This window comes from Neovison vison, chromosome 5, assembly GCF_020171115.1.
Source record: "Neovison vison isolate M4711 chromosome 5, ASM_NN_V1, whole genome shotgun sequence".
Classification (NCBI taxonomy): Eukaryota; Metazoa; Chordata; class Mammalia; order Carnivora; family Mustelidae; genus Neogale; species Neogale vison.
Genome location: NC_058095.1, coordinates 110,265,221 through 110,291,169, shown reverse-complemented (window position 1 = coordinate 110,291,169; position 25,949 = coordinate 110,265,221). Strand labels below are relative to the sequence as shown.

General features: G+C 43.9%; 1 long non-coding RNA gene across 1 annotated transcript; it reads left to right on the top strand.

The window, feature by feature from the left end:
* The first annotated feature begins 6,518 nt into the window (after positions 1–6,518).
* Positions 6,519–22,756, top strand: LOC122907854. The gene is made up of 3 exons (XR_006384768.1): positions 6,519–6,562; positions 19,959–20,035; positions 22,682–22,756. It is a non-coding gene; the product is annotated as an uncharacterized LOC122907854 (long non-coding RNA).
* Positions 22,757–25,949: the final 3,193 nt, after the last annotated feature.

Genomic DNA, 25,949 nt, shown 5'->3' with positions numbered 1-25,949 from the left:
TTAGAACCTTGCAGCAGTGAGGCGGCCAATCAAAAGGACAGAAATGTTATCCTTGAGGTGCAGAGACAGCCAATAACAAATGCCTCCCCTACCGAAACTCCCTGATGAATTGAGCCTGGCGGAGAATGTATTATTGAACATTACCATAGATCAGCTCATTGCATTTATCTTGTGATTACAGCCAACCATACATAATGCTGGGGAGATAGGCTGACAAAATTGATTGCTTAATGTGTCTCCATTTATTAATTGACTTAATTTAACATGAGAGCCTTTCTTAATGCGCTGGCAAAAACGTAAAGCATTTAAACCGCCAAATAGTAAAACACCCTGCTCCAAAGTAGGCAGATGGATAACGCAGATCGTGGCTCAGCTCACCAGAGCTGGTTGGGAGAAAATCAAATATTGCAAGACTCCCGATTCCAGATAAGGATTTGGCAGCATAGAAATGTGCATCTTTCAATCTTGTGCTCTCAGCAATTTGGATTTCAGCTCCTTGATAAATCTTACTTTCCAATCTTTATCAAAGGAAAGAATCTGTAACAAATAAAAGCATTTGGAGGTGGTGTGGGAGAGGGGATACATATATATATATATATATATATGATACATATATATATGTATATACATATATATATGCGGTAATTACTGAAGCCGGAAAATATTAAAGCATAGAAACGCACAGAGTATGCTTTTAAAAATAATGAAATCCCTGATGCATGGATGCACACATACAGAAAAACCTACACAGAGAGGAAAGTGGCTTGTAAATCAGCAAAATAATTACAGATGTGGAGGGCCTCTGCTTGTCATTCATTTGCATATTGGTGGGCAGCAAATTGCTAATTAACCACTAGATTGTTGGAGACATTAGAATAGGGATTAGGAGCACACACACCACATCATTTGCTTGTCTCCCTGAATGCCAGCAGCACATTTCTGGGCTCCAGCAGGCAGGGGGCATTCCAGTCTCCTGACTGCCCTCCCTCTCCAGAATGGGGCTGGCGGGAGGGCACTAAGCCCACTCACTGGTTCTGGAAGAAAGGCTCCTGAGCAGCACACAAGTGTCCCAGAGTATCCAGGGAACTAGTTCTGATGGCTTAGTCAGTCTTCGCCACAAACACATGAGAGTTGAGTGTGTTGTGTCTCCCCTTGTCTTTAGCTGTTTCTCTATTGAGAGGTCACCCATCACCTGTGTGGGGTGGATCAGCCTTGTGTGTGTGTGTGGGTTACACCTATGAGCCCATTGTCCCATCCTGAATGACTCTCAATGCTTGGGTTGTAATGTACACAAAGTATGCCCACACCTATGACACCCACGTCTATGACCTGGTCAGGCAATTGAAACAGCAACAGATGAAAATATAGGGCAGAAAAATGCATAGGTTTACTAAAACCAAGACAAAGGCGGGCATTAGTTTTAACTTCAACTTAAAACCAAACCAGTGTTTGCATCTAACTGGTACTTCCATTTTAATTAATGGAAACTTTGTACTTTCTGAAAATAATTGCAGTGACACAAAACTAGAAGGTAACAACATTTGAACTGATTAGAAACTCATATAATGTGATACAATGTTATAGGAGATAAGTCCCTAGAACCTCTCATTACATGGTTCATAAATAAGGGTTGCTGGACCATGATACCTGAATTTGCTTTCTGAAGTTTTCATTTTTCCGGAACAAGCTTCCAGCAGTTCAGTGGGAAAGCATTCAGTGTTCTTCCATTGCCTCACTTACAATAAATAAATAAATAAATAAATAAATAGGGGTGCCTAGGTGGCTCAGTGGGTTAAGCCTCTACCTTTGGCTCAGGTCATGATCTTATGGTCCTGGGATGGAGCCCCGCACGGGCTGTCTGCTCAGCGGGGAGCCTGTCCACCCTGCCCCCTGCCTGCCTCTTTGCCTACTTGTGATCTTTGTCTGTCAAATAAATAAATAAAGTCTTTATAAATAAATAAATAAATAAATAAATAAATGTAAGCCTATGCGCCCATAGACTCCTTAAAGACACAATGTACAATTTGGAAAAGCCCAGATTTCCCTCTTCTAGATCCTCTGTTAGAATGGAACTATTATGTTGTTTGTTTCTCTCATGTAATACCTCAGAAGGTTTCTTAACCTCACTGAGGCTTGGTTCCCACACAGGTCTCCTGGGGGTTATAGATATTTGTCTCTCAAGGTCATTGTGAAGTCTAAGATGATGTATCTGAAAGTGTCTGGCACAGTGCCTGATTTAAAGCAGCCTCTCAATACTTGAGTCTACCTCTTATCTCTGGTGGAAGGGTAATTATTTGGCAGCATGTTTTTTCTTCGTGCTCCATGAAAATATTTTTCCCCATGGATATTCATGTAACCCTTGAGGGGCACGCAGGCATGAAAACAGTGGACTTGGCTCCTGCTGTGTTCTCAAGGGTAGGTATTCCTCATATGGCCTGGAGACTGGGCCTGGGAGAGAGGGCTGAGGGACCGAGGAGTGCGTGTTGACATCAGAAGTGAGGACAATGCCATTGACCTGCTCTTGTGGTTGCTCTTCTGTGGTCCAAGACTTGAGCCCTTGTTCTAACTCTGTACCCAAACACTGGTTTATGTCCCTCTATTTTAGAATATTAAACACATCGTCTGTCTTCAGAATCAGCCCTCAAAACAATCACCTGTTGAGAAACGTTTGGAATTAACCCTAACAGCAGATGCTTATGCTTCATGTTTCCAAAATAGGATGACATAATCCAGCCTTCAAATAGAGATATAGAGCTGGGTCCCACTAAGCTGCCCTTCTGCAGTCATCATACCAACGCCCTTGTGCTAACCGTGATGCTCAGGGCTTCCCCTTCACCTCTGGAGGGACGATTTACATTTTATCTGGACTAGAGAGTCGCTGAGGTTGGTTACCAGACAAAATTGTAATTCAAACCCTATATTGCTACTAACTGTTATGAAGTATTTTATTTCACTGATGCTTAGTTTTGTTGTCTACAAAATGAAGCTAATAGTGCTCTTGAAAAGTACCTTAAAGATGACATGAGATAACATAGGTAAAGTGACCAGCCCAGTGCTTGGTTTTTGTACGAACTTTAATGAGAAGTTCCTATCATCATCATCATCATCATCATCTTTTCATCAAAAAATATTTCGTTCAAGTCAGCCCAAAGTGTTGGTAAAGTAGTGGAATAACCAAAAATTTTGATCACTTTGGAAAACTGTTTGGGAACATCTGCTGAAGGTAAACCTGTCCATACCCTATCTATGACCCAGAAAGTCCACTCCATGTGCCCAACAGCAATGTGAGCATGTGCTCACCAGGAGATTTTCACTAGGATTTTCATTGCAGCATTTCAGCTCTATCCACAGTGGTTACAAACTACACACAAGTATCAACAATAAAAAAATGGGTAAACTACTTTATTGTCCTCTGTTTGCTAAATACTACATACAAATGAAAATGTGAATTATTTGCTGTGTGCAACAATGCAGTAACATGGGTGGATCCCACAGATGTAATTCTGAGGTTGAAAAGCCAGGTGTGAAAGAATACATGATGTGTGATTCTATTTATATGAAGTTCAAGAACATAGACAAGGTAATCTATGATGTGGGAGACCAGGGGCAGTGGTAATCTTGCCAAAGTGTTATGGCTGAAGTAGATACAAGGTTGGTTTGGGAAAGCTAAGTATATTCTGTTTCTTGGTCTGTGTTCTAATTTTGTGAATGTTGTGGGTTGAAATTGTTTCCCTAAAAACAGATATGCTGAAGCTCTAATTGCTGGACCTCAGAATGTGACCTTAGTTGGAAATAGGGTCATTCCAGAGGTAGTTGAGTTAAAATTAGGTCATTAGTGCAAGTTCTAATCCAATACAACTAGCGTTCTTATAAAAAGGGCGCATTTGGATCCAGAGACATACACACAGGGAGAATCTCCCGTGAATATGAAGGCAGAGATGGGCGGAATACATCTGTAAGTGAAAGAACACACAGTATGACCAGCAAATCATGAGAAGTTAGGGGAAAGGTGTGGGACAGATTCTCCCTCACAGCATCCAGAAGGAACCAGTCCTGCTAACATCTTAATCTCAGATATCTTATTTCCAGAACTGGGACACAGTAGATTTCTGTTGTTTAAGCCACCCAGTTTATGGTACTTGTTGTAATCATCCTAGCAAACTAATACCATGGAAACATCTATTTTGTGAAAATTCTTTAGGCTATGAACTTAACCATCAAAGCAGAGATACATGCCCCAAATAACACTAAAGTAACATGTAGATGAGGACATAATTGTGTTTTGAAATAGTGAAGTCCTTCATTAAGATTTAAAAAGTCTGTTGAAGGAAAAAGGGAACTACTTGACTCTATAAAATATTAAATTCTGTCAAATAATATCTAACAACTGAAATTAAAAACAAACAAACACCTAACATGTCGGGGGATATATTTGTAGGAATTATGACAAGAAAAGAGTTGTGTTCCTGATAAAGAACTGTTGTATATGCATTTTAAAGAACTAAAATTCTATGGGAAAAAAATGAAGGCTATAAACAGATTACACATGAGAAGAAATAAAAATATTTTTCTAATGATTTCATTTATTTATTTTAGATGGAGAGGGTGTGAAGGGGGAGAGGAGCAGATGGGGAGGGAGAGGGAAAGGGAGAACATCTCAGGTAGATGCCACACTGTGTGTGGAACCCAACCCAGGGCTTGATCCCACAACCCTGAGATTATGACTGAGCCAAAACCAAGACCTAGATGCTTAACTGACTGAGCCCCCCAAGCACCCCAGAAATAAAAATATTAATAGATGAAAAATGTTTACTAGAAGTAGAATTCTAAGAAACATCAATTAAAACAAGATAGCGTCATTTGCTTATCAAATTGGCACTTTTTATTTTTAAACAATACTATGCAGTATTGATGAATCTTCTGTGAGACGGACATTCTTATCTACTGGCGATAAGACCAATAGTAACAAACATATACATGCTTGGAGTATGTCAAGCTCTATGCTAAATACTCAGCTTCTGTGTGCAAGTGTATCCATAACCTTATGTCTTATTTTGCTCTTCATGGCAAACCCATGAGATAAGCATTATTTTCTTTATTTCCAGACAAGGAAGCCATGACTCAGGAAAATGAACTTGTCCAGGGTTATTCAACTAGTAAGTGGTAAAGGTAGGACTTGAAGCCTAGACTTCTTCAGTGCTAGATACTGGAACTTACCAACTCAGAGAGGGTAAACTTGTTGTGTCCTTTCCTTGAAAACAATTTGACAATATGTATCGATGCCTGAAGAGATTCATAAACTTTGACTTATTAACTAAATTTGTGGGGGTCTGTTCCTGTGCTATAAGCAGAAATGTCAACAATGGCTTCATTCCAAGCATATTCATTGTTGTACTGCTTATACCAGTGGAATCAATAGAGAAAACCTATGTGTCCACAATGGAAGTATCCTTAAATATTTTAAGATACATCTATTCAAAACATGGAATAAATTATGGCTATAAAAATAAGTTTCTGGAAAAAATTTAGAAAGACATATGCATAAAGTTATTCATTGCAGCACTATTTATAATACTTAAAGTCTAGAAACTTCCACATTATCCCTCTGTAAGGGATTGGTTGCATAAAATCTATTTCTCTATATAATGGTGGCCATTAGCCTTAAAAGGAAATGACAGTTATCTCCAAATACTGTTATGGAGTGAATTCAGGTGGTATTAATAGATTTAAAAAAATGTGAAGAGGGGCACCTGGGTGGCTTAGTGGGTTAAGCCTCTGCCTTTGGCTCAGGTCACGGTCTCAGGGTCCTGGGATCAAGCCCCGCATCAGGCTCTCTGCTCAGCAGGGAGTCTGCTTCCCGCCCCCTCCCCCCGCCTGCCTCTCTGCCTACTTGTGATCTCTCTCTGTCAAAATAAATAAACAAAATCTTTTTTTAAGTTTATTTTTTATTTAATTTTGGCATAAATAAAATCTTTTTAAAAAAACATGAAGACTTTTGTGCCTAACATGCAAGTGTTTATCTTGGGGGGGGGTTGTATTTGTTATTTATGCTTTAAAAGTGAAAGAATAGGGTCCCTTGGTGGCTCAGTTGGCTAAGGGTCTGCCTTTGGCTCAGGTCATGGTCCCAAGGTCTTGGGATTGAGCCCCACATCAGGCTTCCAAGCAGGGAGCCTGCATATCCCTCTCCTCTGCCCCTCCCCTACTCTCTTTCTCTCTCTCAAATAAATGAATAAAATCTTAAAAAGAAAAAGAGAGAAAAATTTAAAAATAAATAAAATGTGTGTGTGTGTGTTGGGAGGGTGGTCCCAAGTAGTTATCCTATGCCTGTCCCACTACTGTATGTTGTGTGTATTGTATGTTAAGTGTGAGTATGTATGATAAGGTAGAAAATAACTTTTCTTTTTGGATCCTAGGTCTTTAGGTTTTGAGAAACCACACTCAAGGAGCTCTACTCTAGGAATCCTGAGGCATCTCCACACCAAGACCTGATTTAGTTAACAAGATCCTGAATTCAAGATCATGGGGCACCTTTGCCCCATGATTTCAGGGCATCTTTGGAAAGGTATGTGTATTTTTCATTTACAATGCAAATCAATAAGCCAGAGAGTAGAAAGAAATATGCCAGCACGTATTTTGACACTGCCCTTTCAATGCATGGAGATTAATTGCCCTCCCCCTTGAATATGAGCAGACATGGTAATTCACTTGTAGTTACAGAACATGATAGACAAGATAGAGTGTGATTTTTGAGACTAGATCATCAAAGGCATTGCCATCTTGAATACTCACTTTGGAGGAAGCTAGAATTCATGTCATGAGGACTCTCTAATAGCCCTCTGAGAGCAACCAAGTCTTCTGCCAATGTTCAGTCTTTTGGTAGCCATTTACATAGACCCCCTTGGAAACAGATCTCCCAGACCCAGTCATGCCTTCAGATGACGGCAGCCCTGGCTAACATTTTGTCTGCAATCTTATGAGAGACTCTGACTCAGGAACCATGCAGCCAAGCTGCTTCTGATTTGCCACTTCGTAGACACTATGACATCACTCAGTGTGTTTGGTGGCTTTGCACCATTACGTTTGGGGTAATTTTGAAGTGTGTGTATTGTTGACAAAGCAAACCAGTAATTATGTTGGGGTTGATGGGGTAAGAGACAGGAGCCATGGGTTTAAGATTGATGAGGTTGGGCGCCTGGGTGGCTCAGTGAGTTAAAGCCTCTGCCCTCGGCTCAGGTCATGATCTCAGGGTCCTGGGATCGAGTCCCACATCAGGCTCTCTGCTTGGCAGGGAGCCTGCTTCCCTCTCTCTCTCTGCCTGCCTCTCTGCCTACTTGTGATTTCTTCTGTCAAATAAATAAAATAATACCTTTAAAAAAATTGATGAGGTAAAAAAAATACTGTAATCTTGAATTCAAATGCCAATAATCGCAATGGTACATTTTATGTTAAGGAGCAGGCAGAGGAAAGGAGGAAGAGGAGGAGCAAAAGGAGAGCAAAAGCAAAGTTTCTTAATTCTGTCCACAGAGAGCCTTTGAAAAATGAGTACTTTAAAACCCAGATCACAGCTTCTATATAAATTTTCCCACTTAAAAACAAACTAGATCTTTTTGAAAAAATGTCAAATTCCAGATCTGGAGCAGATAATGTTTAAGATGAGCCTAGAACATCTTATCACACCAGAAAGTAAGGATGTAATGAAAAAAGAAAATACTAGAAAAAAATGCTAGGGTCTTCCTAAGGATTCAGAAAACAATGCAAAGAGGCCCCTGCTGGCCAAAGATGGACAATTAAGGCATCATTAAGAATAATAACTATAAAGGATTAAATCACGACAAATATGTTTAAATCCATGCATTCATAGTGATATTAGAAAAACTAATACATTCCCTTTGGATCATGCTTGGCACTTAATTCATTTATTTTGATAACCAGTGCATTCAAGGAATAAATTAGACCTTTATCTTGCCTTTCTTCTATGAATGATACCCTAAAAGTACTCTAGTTCACAAATGAAGAAATAATGGTAAAATGAGAATATACTTTTTTGAAATTCCTAATGACGTAATGGATCTGGGCATTGAGTATCTCTGCTCACATCACAGAAAGACAGCCAGGTCCTGGGCGTCACCTGGGAGGTCTACAGCACTGCCCGGAGAGCATTCTGGCCAAATAACAAATGTGCATCTGACCGAACTTCTAGACTTAGCTACCAATTATTAGGAAATACGGGGGACAGAGGTACAGGATAAATGACATCATGGGGATCTAATTAGCAATATCGATGTTGTAGGAAAAATGACTGGGTTCTTTAACAAATAATAAGTATATTGCAAAGTCAGAGAGAGAGAGAGAGGAGGGAGGGAGAGAGAAATCAGGTTTCAATTAATTTTTATAACATGTGAAAAGGCCCAATGTATGTTGAATTAGGAAAATCAGGATATAGAATTGTATTTATAAAATAAATTTATTATTATTTTTAAAGAAACATACAGTACAAAAGAAAAAAATGTAAAAAATAGTAACGGTGTCCGTGGGCAGCAGGATTGTTGGTAATATTTCAGTCTTGTTCTGTATTTGCCCAATCTGATGGTTTAAGATCCAAATACTATTTTACGATCACTACATTATCGCTCTTTTGGAGGAGGACAAATAGATGAATTAGTGAAAATATGTCTATAGTCAGGAAAAAGTGCGTATCATTATGAAGCATTTGTTTTTTCCCATGGCGGTCCTGTGATTCTGTCCATTGAGATTCTGTTTACAAGAACATGCACTGATCCCATTGGACTGTAATGTATTGGTGGATCCTGTGTCCCTGGTTGCAGGCATATATTTTACCAAGGGTCCTATGGAAAGACCTGAATCCAAAGGAATGAATCAAGGAATGAATCAGCCTTTTAAACTTTGAGCTAGTTCTCCTAGAACATCTGAGAAGTTCAGTCAGCTCTCACAGCACTGCTCAGGAAGCTCAGCATCTACACACGAAGCCTGACTTTTGGCGGATGACAAACAGGAAAAGGAAACAAACCGCTTCAGCAGAGCTCAGGTTGGGTACAGATGGTCCAAAAGCAACAAGTTTATTCTGTAATGTTGCCAAGGCAACAGCAGCTGCCTCTGTCGTGGCGGACGGTGGGGGAGGGGGAAAACCGTAGAAATGAAGAAGCAGAATGATTCTGTAAATCCTTCCTAGGAAAAGAGGAAAGAAGGCTATAAAATATTGAATATTTTCAGGGTGAACATACTTCCATAACACGTGAAACGTCACCAGTGAAAGGCAAATGGTGTTTTTCATATTATAATCTGCCTAGACTCAAACAGCAGTCCAGCGTCTGTTGTCATATTGTCTTCTTCCCTTCCATGGCTCCAAACAGCGGTAGACAGGGCTTTCTTACAGCTCTATCCCCTTGAGTGTGAAAACACATTGACGTTTTCTTGTGACAGTTGCTGTAGCGTCTATTCAGGAAGCTGAAAGATGCTTATTCGGTTTTTACTGTGTCTGGACTTGAGAGGGAAGAAGAGAGGAAAGGAGTAGTCTTGGTCCTCCTCCTCTTCTTTTCCTCCCCTTGGCTCCTGACTCTAGTTCATTTTAGCTGCCAAGGAAGAGGATGAAGGAAGGAGAGTGTGGCAGTGAACAGAGAGAGAACAGCAGGTCTGGGGAATGTGCTAGAGATATTTTCAGCCAATGGGTTGTGCAGCCAACAGGCTACCTTGCCAGAAGGCAGCCCCCATAGGGACACTGGGAGCCAGGGGAAGAGCTGAGTCAGGAGCCCAGCTCTGCATATAATGAGCCTTCAAGTGAGATCAGAGCTGGTCATGAAGACAGAGGTTCAGAAACAGTCAGTGGGAGACGTTGAGCATCTCAGTCCTTCTCCAGGTGGAGAAACTGACAGCTCTGATCCACGGCTCTGGCAAACGCTCTCCCTCCTGCCTGAACCACATTTTGCATGTTCAGAACCTGGAACAGTCTTTGGGTGGTTTTTCACATGCTCAGAAGTCAAGAGAATTGAATTTAGAGTCCTGCTCATGGCCATTGGGGACTGAACCTTTTTTCAAATACCAAACCACTTACGTAACAAGGCAACGTGGCTTAGATAGGTCAAAGCCTAAACTTGGAAGTCAGGCAAGTCAGGTGAACCTGGATCAGGACCCAGGCCTGCCACCTGGAGCTGCTCAGACTCCTTAGCGGGGTCACATTTACAAGGTTAGCAGCTGGTAGCTCAGTCTACCCTTCCCAGGCCTCATCTTCCTCTTCTGCCAACGTGGACTCATAGGCCAACCTCCTGGGGTTGGGCTGTGAATTTGGCACAGCAATTAGGACATTACTATTCTTATCCTTGTCATTTCAACTCGTCTTAGAAAAGTGGGAAGGTATGGAGTTCACCTATGCTTGCTTCTTGGATTTGGAAGTGATAGTAGATAAGGGAAAAACCCTGACCAGAAAGCTCTGTCCCAAGTTCATGATGGGCCTCTATGAAGATTATCCAAAGAAATAGAACCAACGGGGGTCTGTAACTATATCTATATCATCAATATGTCCGTCTATCTGTCTAGGAGAGAGAATTGGAGTGAGTTTATTTGAAGCAATTGGCTCACACAGTTTTGGAGACTGGTAAGCTCAGAATCTGCAGGGCACACGAGCAGCCTGTGTGGGTACGGGGAAGATTTGATGCTGCAGTTCAAGTCCAAAGGCAGTCTGGAGGCAGAATTTCCTCATCTTCGGGGGAGGTCAGTTTTTTCCAATGAAGCCCTTCAAATGATTGGATGACGCCTGCCTCCCTTACGGAGAGTAATTTGCTTCCCTCCAGCTCTGCTGATACTAAATGTTAGCTCATTGGGAAAAAAAAAAACAAAAAACAAAACTACTTTAAAAATAGCTGAGTATCATGGTCTTGCCAAGTTGACAGAAAAATCAGCCACCACAGGGCCCTTAGAGCACTGTCCAAACTTTGGTATCTCCTCAGAAATGAGTAACCATGACCCCGAGAGTCACTCATACAATGAATAGGGTCCCATTAACGCAGTCAATGTCATGACATCTGCCAGAGAGCTGGGACCAGATCTCAGGGTTTATTTGGGCTGTCCCCTTCATTAGGAGAAGGTCAAAGTGTGACCAAAGTTGATAGCAGGAATCCTGTAAAAAAGGGCAATTTTTACTGCACATCCTGGGGCTCATGTGTATTTATTCCAATGTCTTACATGGTAAGTGAAAGAGAAGAATATTTAGGGAGCTGGGGGAGCCTGAGGGACCAGAGGTTCGACAGTCCTAAACCAAAGCGAAGGGGATGATGGTACCTGCCCTAAGTCATGCAGTATCGGGGAGGATTTGCTCTGATCGTCTATGAAAAAGCACACAGATGTTAACTGTCCTCGAATCTGGGAAAAGGGTTGGAAGCTAGAACCTTGCTGGGGTAGTCTAACTTTTTCAGAAGAGCCGTGCTAAACAGAAAGCATTGCTTCTTTTAAAATAGAAAGGAAGGAAAGAACTGAACGACATAATTCTAAGGCTGACATCTTACTCTCTTCTTTTCTTTTCCTTCCTTCCTTCCTTCCTCCCTCCCTCCCTCTTTCTTCCTTCCTTCCTTCCACCCTCCCTCCCTTTCTTTCTTTCTTTCTTTCTTTCTTTCTTTCTTTCTTTCTTTCTCTTTCTCCAGAGCAAAGTTTCACTATGTCTTGACAGCGCCTCTCCATTATCCTTCCACTTCATGGCTTCCTGCCCGTCTTTCTTTGTCTGGAGCACACGCCTGGTACAGAGCCCTTTCTGTCAGCTGCTGTCGGGAAAGGAGTGTGTCCGCGGTGGGAGTCCAAGGGCAAAGAGGGCACATAGGATTATCAGAGGTGCCCTTCATGGGTCTAGGGGAAGAGGCTCTCTTAGATACTGTGACTAAAAGTGTAAGTCAGTACAGTATCCTGGAGGACTGTTTGAAAATACGTAGTAACGTGTTTTCAGTAAGGGTACCTAGCAATTTACTCTAATGAGTTTATGCTAAGAAAGTAACAGACAAGTATGCATCTCTTACAGAGATACTCATCATGGTCTTTTGAGAGCAAAAAGTTGCCAGTAACCTAAATGTCCAGTAGTATACAGGACTGAATTACAGTTCATTTTGAGAATAGAGTTACTGAACCGTTAGAGATAATAAAACGATGCGTGTGTGCGCACGCACATAACCATAGGAAGATATTCATGACCTATGAAGAGACAAGTAGGTCACTAATATTAAATATAGGATGAATTCTGTTAAAAAAATAAAACACACACAAAGTTTTGAAATGAACAAGTTTTGGTGGCTGTCTTAATGGTTTGGGTTGCTATATAGAATTCCATAGAAAAAGTGACTTATAAAGAACATGTATGTATTTTGCCTGGTTCTGAAACCCGGGAAGTCCAAGATCAAGGCAAGAGTACCTTCAGTATCTAGTAAGGATCCACTCTCTGACTTCTGGATGGCAGTCTTTCCTGTCCGTCCTCATAGGGAGGAAGGGAGGAGAGAGTTCTCCAGGGGCTCTCTTGTAAGGGCGCTCATCCCATTCATAAGGGTTCCAGTCTCATGGCCTTATCATTTCCCAAAGGCCCTACCTCCTCATCACTGGAGGTCAGGATTTCAACAGGTGACTTTGGGTGGGGGTCAGAGGGACACAAACATTCAGTCTACTGTGATAAATATACACCAGAATATTTATAGTGATTTTCACTGGACAGTAGAAATTCGGTTGACTGTTTTTATTTCTTTCTATGTATCTGTGTTTTCTATTTTTTTCTATACTGAACATGGGATTTCTTGTATACCTGAAAAAATAAAAAATCCTTCCTAGGATTATTTACCTCTCTGCGGCCAGCCCATACTTTTGATTGGAAGGGGGAGTTCTGTGTATTCTTGAGAACCATCAGGACATCTGGGAAGGAAAATTGTTCTTGGCATTTTTTCTGTTATTTTTCAACTTCCAACTGGCATTTTGACATCAGTGTTGATGGTAACCCCGCAGATTGATTTCCTTTCTTCCGTAAAAAAGAAACTCTTAGCAGACACTAACACCGGACAGCTCTTTCTTTCTTTCTTTTTAAGATTTTATTTATTTATTTGATAGACAGAGATCACAAGTAGGCAGAGAGGCAGGCAGAGAGAGGTGGAAGTGGGCTCCCTGCTGAGCAGAGAGCCTGATGCGGGGCTTGATCCCAGGACCCTGAGATCATGACCTGAGCTGAAGGCAGAGGCTTAACCCACTGAGCCACCCAGGCGCCCCCAGACAGCTCTTTCTGAAGAGTCCGGATCATGAGCCATTCCAAGGTGAAGAGCCATGTATCTGGTGCCCATAAAGAGACCCTGGTCCTCATATTATTATAAAGACTGTGATTCTTTGAGGTTTGCTGACATGAATTCATCAAGAAGATTCTGGGGTTTTAATGTAAAAACCTGAAGTGAGGAAGATAAACAAAGGTAACACTGTGAAACCTTGACAAGTGGGTGTGTATTCCTGCAAGGAAGGTTGATATTCTTCTTCCTTTTGGCAGATCATGAGATCTGATATTTTTAGTGTGTGTAATGACAGGGCTTGAAATGCTGCTATTTCTTGATAACACGGGGACATTTCGCCCTGAGTGCCCATAGTGTAGGTAACCTAGAAAACACTTTGCAGGTTGGACAATGCAGAAATGTCAGCATGGAGTCGGGTTACCCTGTCCTTCCTTTGGGCTTTTGGTCTGTGATCAGGGATTTTTGTCTTCTGACTGCACAGATGTTAAGACCACTTGGAGTAGTCTCACACTTCTAGATCCTGAAACACAAAGCCGAAGGCCCCAAGTCACTCTTGTTTCTTTAAGAGGGTACAAATAGTGAGTCTAGATGAGGGACGAGGTGGTTGTAGGTAGGGAAGGCCAACAGACTGCCCTTGTACCTGCCATGGCAGACAGGATTCTGCTTACTGATGGGACACTCTCGTCTATGGCCATACCACCCTGAATGTGCCTGATCTCTTCTGATGGGCCCCTCTCCTGTCTCCACTCTCCTGCAACGATGGAGATGGTAGATTGTCCTTCTGCCATATCTCTACCACCTACTAGCCTTCACTGCGTCTCTCTCAAGACATTCCTTTCACCCAGCCTTGTGCTATAGGAACATATGGATACTTCTTAGACTCTTCTAGGTTACAGGCTCCTTGAGGGCCCTGATGGTTTCTTGGTTGGCTTGGCATCGATCATGTACAGTACCTAGCAGATTCAGTAAAAAAAAAAAAAAAAAAAAAAAAAGGTCTGTTGAATGAACAAATAAATGAAGGGATGAATAAACCATAGACACTCAAAACTTGCTCATTTCCACTGGCAGAGAGAACAAGAAGTTGTACCTCTTGGGGGTGGGGGGGAAGCTGATTCCCAATCTCCTGATGGTTTAAGGGTGTGTGAGTCTCCCTTCTCAAGGAAGGAGTGGGCTCTTCTATCCCTGCTGTCACTGTTTTGATGCTTTCTTACTCTTCGCCTCTTAGTAGAAAAGGTGAATTTAGCAATGAAGCCAGTGGACTTGATATTCAAGGACCTGTTCTCCACCAGGGGCTCTGCCTAGTCAGTATTTCTCTGCCCACCATGCTCCCTCCACTGTTAACAAGCTGTCTAATGGTGAAACAGGCTTAGTTTAATCTAAAACCTATTATATGGGTTCATAAAAGCAGCCCAGTTTTACTTGCACAACACTGAGAGGCACAATACTCACGGAATTTTGGGACTGACCAGCAAGGTGTTTTTTTCATAGATGACAAGACACAACATAGATAATGTAATCCATCCCTTTTGCAGAAGATTGCATCAAGCCATTCCAAGACATCATCATTGTTATCTCCTCCTTCCCTTCCCCCTTCTCTCCCTCCTCCTCCAATCATCAGCCACAACCTTTACCTAAAGCCCTGTGTACAGAGCACTATGCTAAGTGTGTAAAATGAATACAGGAAAGTGTTAGGTCAATATATGCCTGTCCAAAGAACCGTTTTCCTGGTTGAGTTTTACATTGTGGACTGAAACAGAGACGACATCTTCCATTTCTAATGATCGCCTGGTGCTTTGTCACTACTTTGAAGGACATGCTAACAACATTAATAGAATGTACAACTATTTGCTGACACTGTGCCTCTTTCCCTCTCATAGGCTCCAAAGGAGCGTGGGCACAGGCAAGCTCCAGGTGTTTCTATTAAAGGGGCCATTATTAGGGTGTTTCTATTAAAGGTGTCCCTGAGGGAAGCTCCTGGGAGAGGGAGGCTGGCGCTGTAATTAGGTAGTGTCGTCTCCTTGAGCTCCCCTGACACGTGTGAATGACGTGTTCCAGCTCACGCACGTACCAGCCATGCCTTCCCAACTGTAGGCTGCCTGTAGATCTCTCTTTACTGAAGGAGCTCCACTCTCCTCTCCCTTACTTACTCCGGGTTTAAATGGAGCCTCAGACATGCCCCAAATCACTGCCAGGAATCATAAAGGAAAAAACAATTTTCCAGGAATGAGTTATATATGGCAATGAATTCGTGCACTCTGTGTAGCTCCTCATTTCCTTCCATTATGTTAATTCTTCTAACTCAGTACCCTAATTCCACTCCCCTGCCACACACACACACAGACTCACACATGCACTTTTTTTTTTTTTTTTAACCCAGGGAAGAGGTTGATTGATGCTGAAGTCAGAATCCATCCAATTTTGTGATGGTCTAAGTATTCCAGGCAATTGGCCCGCACCTGCCAGCAGCTGTCTTCAGCCCCCGCTAAAACCGCCACGTGCTCAGCAGGCTCATTTAGAGTGGCAAGGAGGTCAGTGGCGTGTGCGAGGTGCGCCTTTAGGAGTTTGTGTGCAGCTGCGTTGTCCTGGACCAGTGCCAAGGTCAGGAAATCTACAGAGGGTTGTGCTAATATTTCCTCTTCCATCGGGATCAGCCTGCCTCAGTGCCACTCCGCGAGGTGCTGCTCAGCCTGTTGGCCTCGCTCCCTCACACACGGTCTGTGCTGACTCGATGCTTATTTATTATTCAATTATTAGAGTTATTGGATGTGCTCATGGCTAATTACCCTCTGGACGCATTTACAAGTAGGATCCGAAAAATCTACTGCAGCTTAATTTCTGGTATCATCAAGAACAGTGAAATTCCTGTGAATCATTGTCTTTGTTTCAGAAAGCTTCTCAGACCTTGATTTTCCTTTAAGGAGCTACCTAAAATGTATATATAAGTCTTTTATATAAAGCAGGTTAGAAGCAGGCATTACTGACCAAGAGGCTGGGCTAAGAACCAAGAGCCCCTGCTATTAGGGAGAGAAAGCCCCCTGATCTAAAACCCGCGGTGGTACCTGGCTCCTGATTGTGTCAATATTTGCTTAACGGACTGTGTTTCCATTCCTTTCTGGTCTTTCACAGAAGCTTATTCTGTCTCCAGTTTGTGGACACATGTGCACACAAACGGATGTAGACACACACACATACACACACACCTGCAATATTGGAACCTTCTATCCACAACGCAAACCAAGAAGCATTAATAGATTTCCGGGGATGAAAAAAAAAGTTTTCTGGGGATGAAGGAGACACCTTTCAAGTCATCTCAGCAGATCTCCCTCCTGGATTCTTTCAAATGACAGAAGGTTCCTGATTTCCTGCCTTGCAATATACCCTGATGCACAAGGAAGGCTCTGAGTGCCTATGGGCCAGCTGCACCCAGGGATGGTCTCTTCTGCACCGAAGAGAATATGAGGTTCACAGAGGGCCGATAATGTTGCAGAACATCTCTCCCTCCTACTTAGGAAGAGAAGCACTGGGATGAAAAGGGTCTAGGAACTTAAGATTTATTGTTCTGGTTCTAAATTTTCAGTGATTGTCAAGAAAAGAGAGGAACATCAGAGTTCGGTCATTTCTCCATTCTCATTTTCTCTCATTCCTGCCCTTGTCTTACTGCAAACTGCCCCTGTGATTAGGCAGGACTCCGACCACCCTGACATCACCATGACAGAGACCTTCTACAGCCCAGATGGTTCCCTTGTCTCTTGGCAGCTGACGTCGAAAGTTCTGAGCCTATCTCCCAGCCTGCCTGCCTGGCCTTCTTTGATTCAGGGCAGGGACAGGGCATCAGTTAACTCTGACTTCTCCCATGGTAGCGCCTGGATGTTCCATCCAATTTGCCTTTTCAAGGCTGGAACAGAATGTCCCAGAGAACTTACATGCACCCAGAGTCTACCCAACTCTGGTCACTCCCTGGAGAAGGACCTGAGACTAACTCATGGTAGAGGTATCGGAAATAGCCATATGAGGTTTTGCTAGACGGACTGGGAGCCTCGGAGACAGCATCCCATTGGCTCCCACTCCAGTCTGGGTTCTAGAGTCTGTGAGAGAGTAACCATCTGCTGAACTTAGGAGACTGCAAGAAAGCCAGAGGCCAGATCCCTTTCAGGGGTCCTGAAGAGCATGAGGCCATCCAAGCAGGTGTGTGGTCTCTTAGAGCAAATGCATGATTCACATGGACCTGAGTTGTGAAAGTTGGCTCTGCCCAGGGTCATGCTGAATCTTAAAAGCAGGACTAACACTGTAGCACTGGAGAGGAACATTCTGAGTAATTTGGACACTAAAGGAGTGTTCACTGGTTGTCTATTGATTGTTCCTACTGCTGCTCTGTGATCTGGCCAGCGAGCAGCTCTCTCATCCACAAGCTGCTCCCTCCACATAATTTGCCAACTGCGACAGGACAAAATGGTCTTCCATGGGATGCCCTGTTATGCTCCATTTTCATCTCAGCGGTCCTGTCCTTTAGGTGCGCCTGCAGCAATTCTCACTCCCGGCTGCATCAGTAAGTGGCTTCCCTTGTATATTTCCTGATGATACACTTCGGTTTGTCTCCTGGAAACACTGTTATTGCACTCCAGAGACGCAGCCCCCAAACTGTTGCATTCAGCGGTCTTCTTCCTGGGCTGTTTGAATCAGACGACAAGGGTGCCCCATTCCTCCACCATAACCCGCAATCACTTACCAGACAGGCTTCCCAGAGGAAGAGCTCTGCCATTGACATGCAAATGGCTGATCAAAAGCAGTAAATCCCTTCTGAGAGCAAGCTCTGTCTTTGCCATATTAGGCTTTGCCAAATATTTCAAATAGCTTTGCTCATCTAGGCTAGGGGGAATGTTGGTATTTATCATCGGTCTGAGGCAGTGTTCTTAAATTATGGGTCGTGATCCGCTAGGGGCTTCTGAAATCAGTTTAGTAGGTTACAACTGCATTAAAAAATGGAATTGAACCAAATAGACTGGAAGAGACATACAGGGGTACAGCTCATGTAATAAAGGTTGATTTCTTTGTGAAATTTTCATTTTAGTATAAACACACACAGACACACACAGATATGTAAATGTGTGTACTGGTGTGTGGCGTTAATGTATTTCCGTTTATTTTTTAACCTTTATTTTAATTGTAAATACTGTTAAACTCCTAGCAACATGTATACCATTTCTATTTTAAAGACTAGGAAATCCCCTGCATTTCCAACACTATGGTGGGGAGCTGGGACAGAGCTGAGACCTTGGAAACCTGCTCTCTGACCCTCCTCACCTCATCCTCTCCTTCCCCTAGATGCATCAGCTATCCTGACTTGTATGATAATTATCCCCTGACTTTGGGTAGAATTTTACCCTCTACGTACCCATCAGGAAAAATAGAGTGTAGCGTAGTCTGCCTCTGAGCTCTTCCTAACAGTTCTCCGGGGATTTGCTTCTTCCCCTCAAGGCTGTGTTCTTGAGATTTTGTCCTGCTGGTGTGTGCATTTCTTCCTGTGATTGCGTCACAATGTGTGCACCAGCCTAGGGCTGGTGGACCTGGGGATGGTTCCAGATTGGGTGTTTACAAACAGTGCCACTATGAACCGTCTCCTTCATTTCATTGGCACATCTGTGGAGGAGTCTCGCTGGCACATGGGAGAGGGCTGTTGGGTTTGTGATTCCTGCGTGTTCTATGTGATGGGGTGGAGGTCCGTGTTTCTGCCCGTCCTCCCCTCCCCCACCAGCCCACATGTGGTTCTGTTCAGATCTATCTCTGACTGTGGACCATGACCCACAAAGTTGGAAAACATGTCTGAAGACCCTAAGGTAAGAATGGTCCTTTTATAAGACTAAGAATTTTCTATTGCGCGCGCTCTCTCTCTCTCTCTCTCTCTCTCTCTCTGTGTGTGTGTGTGTGTAGGTGAGCCTGGAGGAAATCGGGGCAGAAAAAGGGATAAAAGGATGCTCACATCACTGAGCACTTGTCACCTGCCATGCCTAGAGCACAGCACTTTACCACGTTAGAAGTGCTTTCTCCTAAATCCTTTTTTTAAAGATTTTATTTATTTATTTGACACAGAGAGAGGGAAAGCAAGAGAGCACAGGCAGGGGGAGGAGCCCAGGCAGAGGGAGAAGCAGGCTCCCCACTGAGCTGGGAGCCCAATGTGGGACTCGATCCCAGGACCCTGAGACCATGACCTGAGTCGAAGGCAGATGCTTGACCGGCAGAGCCACCCAGGTGCCCCTCTTTCTCTTGTCATCACATCAGCCTTGTGAGATGTAGTAAATCCCACTTAGAGAAGGACTGAGGTTCAAAGACAGCAGAGAACACGTGTGTAGCAAGGGCTATGCTGGAGCTGGAATTTGAACCTTAGGTCGGTCGGTCTCCAAAGCCTGACCACTTTTCCCACCTTAGGCACTCTTCCCAAGTCCTCTGCCTCTCCAGGCTGCGCTCCCTTGCCTCACTGGCTCATGGGTTTGGCCCAGGGCTGCACTGGCTTCATGGGGGAGATGCACCATTAATCAGGAAACCTCATGTCTTCCGGAGAGTGCCCATTTATCTCTCACCCAGGCACAAGCTCACACCTGTCCTCCGGACGCTCGGACCCTCACAGCCCACCCCTCCTGCCCTGTGCTTAGACCTCTCCTCCCATTCCCCAGCTCCTCGAGTTGCTCACCATCTCTGCTCTTTATGCAGTGTCCTCTCCCTGCGAGGACTGGAATCAGCCATTCGCCTCTGAACGTTTTCACGTGTCCGCTCCCACACACGGAGAGGTGAGTGTCAGCCCCCCACCCCATACTGCTCCTAATGGTGAAATTTCAGCCCCTTGAACTGCTGCCAGAGAGAGATGTTTGCACAGAAGAAATCGTTTCCCACCTTGGCCACCGATTGCCAGAGTAGAGCAGGGCTGGCTCTTCCATTGGCAAAGTCAGTGCCTGAGTGGTCATCCCAGTGGGAGTTCTTTTGGACGCTATCCTAAACAGGTCACCACACTTTTCTCACAAGACCTAAGGGGGGCTCCCTGTAGGCAAGGAATGATTCCCCTTCATTCAAAACACAATCCAGCATGGAAGGGAGCGGGGAGAGAGGACGATCTTTGTTCATTCACCAGACATTTACTGGGCACCCTCAGGAAATGTGGGAGATTGCTGCTACGGGACAACCCAGCCCGTCCCCACAGATGCAAATATGGAAGCACGTTCATGCATTCTGGTTTTGAGGGCTTGTTTTGATGTGCCTAACACAGATGGAAGCTTTCCTTTGGTATGAGACATTCTCCTGACCATGAAAAGGCCCATCATGGGGGAGATGTTTCATTATCAAGGGATGTTTTTAGAATGTTCTCAAAGCTTTAACATTTCAGACAATAATAAATATATTCAGATAGATTAGTCACCAGCAAAAGCGTCGATTTCTATAGCACTGCTGGAAGCAGGAAACTCACTGTGTTCCACGGACTTAATTAGTAGCTCAGAGTCACAGCTGAGATCATTTTTAAGTCCAGGGGGCAAGAGAAGGTGGTGGGAAGGACTGATCATTGAAGACTGAGAAAATGTGTTATCGAGGGAAATAACATGACAGAGTTTCCATGGACTCAAATGGGACTCACGTTCAAAGGACCCGTCCCTACTGATTAAGGACTTCTATTCAGTGAAATTCTCTGGAGAACCAACATTCCCCCGCATTCTTTCTGGTCCCAGAGCACTCCACCCTGAGTCCTTAGGTGCTGGGCTTTCAGCTGCTCGACAGCAGTCTGGAGAGCCTGAGGGGGACCAGAAGGCAGGTGTGTGCACAGCCCTGCCCCTTAGTATATGTTTTATGTTCTATACCACATACGTATGAGATAGACAGATAGGGATATGATTTAAGGAATTGGTTTATGTGATTGTGGGGGGCTGGTGAGTCCAAAATTTGCAACAGGAGGCTGGAAACTCAGGCAGAATTTCTGTGTTGTAGTTTTGAGGCAACAATTCCATCTTCTTCAAGAATCCTCAATATTTGTTCTTAAAACTTTTGGTGGATTGGGTGGGGCTGATCTAGACTGAATTGTGTCCTCCCCAAAAGCATATGTTTAAGGCCTAAGACCCTATTTGGAAATAGGGTCTCTAAAGACATAATGCAGGTTAAACGAGATCACAAAGTTGGGGCCCTAATCCAACAGGACTTGTGTCCTTATACGAAAAGGAAGTAACATGGTGGGGGGTGGGAATACACGTGGTCTCATGGGGCCACAGGAAGCGGGAGGCATCTACGAATCAAGGAGATGGGCTTCAGGAGGGATCAAAGCATCTTGATCTTGGGTTTCCAGCCTCCGGAACCGTGAGAAATAAATTTCTGTTGTTTAGGCCCCCCAGGCTGAGATTTTTTTTTTTTAATGGCAGCCCACCCACATTATTGAGAGTAATCTTCATTTCAAGTCAGCTGAGGAGCACTTGGCTGGCTCAGTCGGTAGAGCATGTGACTCTTGATCTCTGGTTGTGAGTTCGAGACCCACGTGTGGTGTGGAGTTTACTAAAAAGGAAAAATTCAAATAAATAAAAATAAAGGGAAGCTGATTTCAGGGATTAATTTCATCCTTAAAATACGTTCACAGCCACTTTTAGACTAGTGACTGACCGAACACCTGAGCACCATAGCCGAGGCCCCGTCATCAAACACGCGAAGTCCCAGCAGCAGAATGAATGCATTTCACACTAACATGAAGTCTGTTGCTATGCTCCCTTGACTTCAGGTCACATTTTGCAGCCAAATGAGTTTTTGGAGCTTGGGGGTATAGATGGGAGCGATAGAAAGAGACCAGAGGTTAATTTCACTTACTTTGCAGTTTCGATTCTGGTCAGACCTGCTCACCACGGTATACTGAAAGAGCAAAGACTACTGTCCATTCCTAACAGTGATAATAGCTCCCGTCACTTAGAAATATGCAACACTCTGCCAAGTGTTACATGGATTTTCCCTCCCGTATCTTTCACAATAACCCTAGGAGGTGCATATTATTTTCCCCATTTTATAGAAGAGGAAAATAAACTCAGAGAAGGTAAGTAATTTGCCCCAAATCACACAGCTACAGGGAGGCAGAGCTTGGCAGAGCTAGTGACCAGCTGTCCATTCTGCGTCCTCCTACGAAGGGATATGTGCAGAAAGGAGAAATTCTAACTGCTCAGAAAACAGAGAAATTCTAAACCCGGCAGCCAACTCACGGCCACACCATTGGCATTCTTCCGAAATCCTTCCATTTGAGTCTGCCCCTCCAGACTCAAGATCTGGCATGGGCACACCCTTCCTCATACACCTTCAATGGCTCCCCATTAATTACTCAACACAAGCAGTAAGCACTTGGCCTTGAGGAGGTTCTTGCTGTTTTGTTTTATTTTGTTTTAGCAGCATTGCACTGAATTGCTGCTTTCTACCTCATACAGTCCCCCCTGAACTGAAAACCACCTCCTCCGCGGGTTACAGAATGGGGCTGGTAGTTTGATGGAAGGAGGGAGAGCTCTCGAGTCCTCCAGTCCCAAATGTTACCATCTGGATTCACTTCGGTAAGTTGTATTCTCACTCTGAGCCATTTTCCACCTGCACCAGAAGCTGAGTTGTAGTTACTGTGCAAAGTGAATGTGAAGTCTCAGAGAAAGGTGCAGAGAGCTCGTCATGTTCAGCATCTCCAGAAATGCTCTTCCCTTCCCCCTTCCAGAAAGCCTATGAGCCAGTGGCAGGAACAGGTTCTTCCTGGGAAGTTCTTACTGTCCCTTTCTGTGCAAATGAGTGGCCTCAAATGTCTGGCCTCATTCAGTCCCCAAACCAGCAAAAACCTTTTTGCAACTGCAGGAGCCTGTCCCCATGCTTGAGCCAGAACTCCTCTGGAAAGCTCGTCCCCGTTTCAGCTCCTGGATCTGTGAGTGACGTGCGTTTTTTCTGGGGATAGAGGTGGTAATGAAACTCCACAGGCTTGAAAAGCGTTGAGCAGAGTCACTGAAATTGCTTTTTTTTTTCCTTCATTTTTAATTTGAAGAAAACAAAGGCCCACATGCTATAGCAGAAGATTCTCTAAATAATTTACTGCACCTGCCATTTTAAGCGGTAATTTAATACAACCAACCTTCGAGCCACCTTTACTACAGAAATTTTACCAGTGCCTACCAGAGCCCCTCAGGCAGGTGAGAAGCTGCCTTCTTTGGGAAGGAGGCTGTGTTCCCCGGGACTGGGTGCCTGGGTAGCAAGAGAACCCAGAAGCCCTCTGATGTTTTCCAGCCCCGACATCAGAGAAGCAGTTGCTGAATAACTTTGCAATTTCATGCAGGTTAATTTACCTTCGGGGGTGAACTAAGGACACATTCAGAAAGAAAACCAAAAACCACGTTTTAAAGATGAACTGGGATTGTGTGTGCCTAAGATCCTAGTTCAAAGGGATCTGAGAAGAGGTTCGTGATTTGGGGGATTTAACAAGTTTTCAGTCTCTTACCAGCTTTTCCAAGTTTACGGTGCCTTTTTTCCTTTGTGAGTTCACCTGTATTAAGGATGCCACTGTTGTCATTAATGAAGAAATCTAAATGGATTTTTTCCCCTTAACTTAATGAGTTAATTGCGTGACTCTAAGAAAAATCTGGAATGAAATCCCCAGGCAATCACTTGTGACACATCTTTTTAAAATTGTGGTAAGACATGCATGACATGAAATTCCCCATCTTCCGCATTTTTTCTTATTTTTTAATTTTTTAAAATTTATTTGACAGACAGATCACAAGTAGGCAGAGAGGCAGGCAGAGAGAGGAGTAGGGAACCAGGTTCTCTGCCGAGGAGAGAACCCGATACAGGGCTCAATCCTAGGACCCTGGGATAATGACCTGAGCCAAAGGCAGAGGCTTTAACCCACTGAGCCACCTAGGCGCCCTAGTGTTCTGCATTTTTAAGTGAGCTATCCAGTGGCATCTGGGGCATTTCACTTTGTCATGCTACTGGGGACACTTCTGCTTCCTCCTACCTGCACCCTTCATGATCCCAACTCACTAGAAGTGGTCATAGCAAGATTTTGTTCAGTGGTATCTCTGCTTGTCCCTTTCCACCTCTCTTGGGAGGTTGTGTCTTTCTCCTGTGAGAGTTTGCCCTCCAACTGGAGAGTCATTTCCAGCAAGCTCATTTACTTCAGCGGAGCGCCCACAGAAGTAGAGGGACAGATTTCTTCTCTAATTTATAGTCACTCTTCTTTACACAAAGACTACAAGGGAAAAGAAAAGTTGTAAGAGGAGAAGGAACCAACGTTTGCTGGGTAGCTCTGTGCGCCTTTTGCGTGCCACGTACAGATGGCCCTTCCTTTACTATTTACAAGCCTCCTCCACTGGGCTAGTTTCATGTCACCGGTGAGGAAATTGTGGCCCCAAAGAGGTGAAGGAACAGGGTCACACGGCTAGGACTGAACCCCGCCATCAAATGAATCCAAAATCCGATATGGTACATCACTGCAGAGAGAGAGAACCTGCAAAGGCAGGAAGATTCTGGGAGGGAGATGGCGAGGGTGAGTGAGTCAGAGAGTAAAGGACAAGTGGTGCCCATCTCCCGGTCCAGGTGGAAGCAACATCTGCTCTTCCCAGCACTTACAGATTGTGTAGCCTGCTGAGCTGCTTTCTTAGGGAGAGGCCCCCCAAAAGGGATTGGGGACTGTGCTCTCCCCGCTTTGGGAGTCTTCGTTATCGACATTACGGATGACTTTGATCATGCGTTCTCCTGCTCCAAGGGTCACTCAAAGCTGCAGACAGAGTTTCTGACTTGGCCTCAAATTAAAACGCCAACTCTATGTCACGATAGATTGTCTTTTTAACCACCCGTCTCTGCCTGGTGGAATGTCTCTGTCTCGTTGAAAATGCCCCCGGAGAGTTACCATGGCAACCCTTGCCTCCAGGACGACAGGATCAGATCTTTAAAAAGAGACTTCCAAATTGGTGTGGCCACTTTCAGACACAGGCCCACGCAGCGTTTTGCTTTGGGTCCCTAGCTGATGACTCTGGGCTAGGGGAGGAGGGGAGTCTGGGAGGAAAAGTCAATGCTACCCAAACATAGGATGCACACTCCCCTACTTCTCCCCCCTCCCGCCCCCCCAAGGCCCTCCTCCTGCAATGTCTCTGTCAGGCTATGCTTCTTTTCCTCTGTCCTTCCTTCATCTTCCAGACTCAAGGTCAAACACTTACAAATTGATGTATTTCTTATAGAAAAACACTGCCATGCAAGTTAGGGAAGAGGTAGCCGGCTCAATCAAGGGAGAAAAAAGAAGATAGAAACATTTGAAGGTTTGAAAACTGGAATTGGGTTTTGATAAAAGATTAAGATAATTTTCAACAGAGCTCAAAGACTGTCTTTCTTCCTTCCTTTCTTTCTCTCTCTCCTCCCTCCCTCCCTCCTTCCCTCCCTTCCTTCCTCCGTTCCTCCCCTTCTCCCTCCCTTCTTGGGATGAAATAGAAATATGCACAGCCAAAATATTTGAAATATGTAATTTATGCATTGATTTTGTATCCTGCTGCATTATTGAATTGCTATATGAGCTCTAGTAATTTAGGCTTGGAGACTTTTGGGTTTTCCACGTAGAGTATCATGTCATCTGTGAAGAGAGAGAGTTTGACTTCTTTTTTGCCAATTTGAATACCTTTTATTTCTTTTTGTTGTCTGATTGCTGTTGGTAGGACTTGTATTACTATGTTG